The 352-nt window shown below is 52.6% G+C and overlaps 1 pseudogene; it reads right to left on the bottom strand.

Annotated features, from left to right (window-relative positions):
* LOC111475896 lies at positions 1-109 on the bottom strand (annotated as a pseudogene).
* Between the last annotated feature and the right edge of the window lie 243 nt (positions 110-352).

The raw sequence follows: 352 nt of genomic DNA, 5'->3' as shown, positions 1-352 counted from the left end.
TTGCGTTCAAAGACTCGGTGGTTCGCGGGATCCTGCAATTCACACCAAGTATCGCATTTCGCTACGTTCTTCATCGATGCGAGAGCCGAGATATCCGTTGCCGAGAGTCGTTGTGAATAAGTAATACGACAAGAATGCTTTGCCCCCCGCACACCGAGATCGGGGCAAGGGGAAAGCTTATTCGTTTGAGATCCTTGGCGCGACTTGCGCCGGTTTTGGTTTGGCCATCAGAGGGCGCACGAATGCTCCCCCCGACACAAAAAGGTTCGTAAACACGTTCGCGGGTCGTTTGGTGTTTTAGGCATCGACAATGATCCTTCCGCAGGTTCACCTACGGAAACCTTGTTACGAC

Source organism: Cucurbita maxima, unplaced genomic scaffold (assembly GCF_002738345.1).
Source record: "Cucurbita maxima cultivar Rimu unplaced genomic scaffold, Cmax_1.0 Cma_Scf03487, whole genome shotgun sequence".
In the NCBI taxonomy this organism is placed as follows: domain Eukaryota; kingdom Viridiplantae; phylum Streptophyta; class Magnoliopsida; order Cucurbitales; family Cucurbitaceae; genus Cucurbita; species Cucurbita maxima.
The sequence above is the reverse complement of the archived record's forward strand: the minus strand, read 5'-3'. Positions and strand labels throughout refer to the sequence as shown.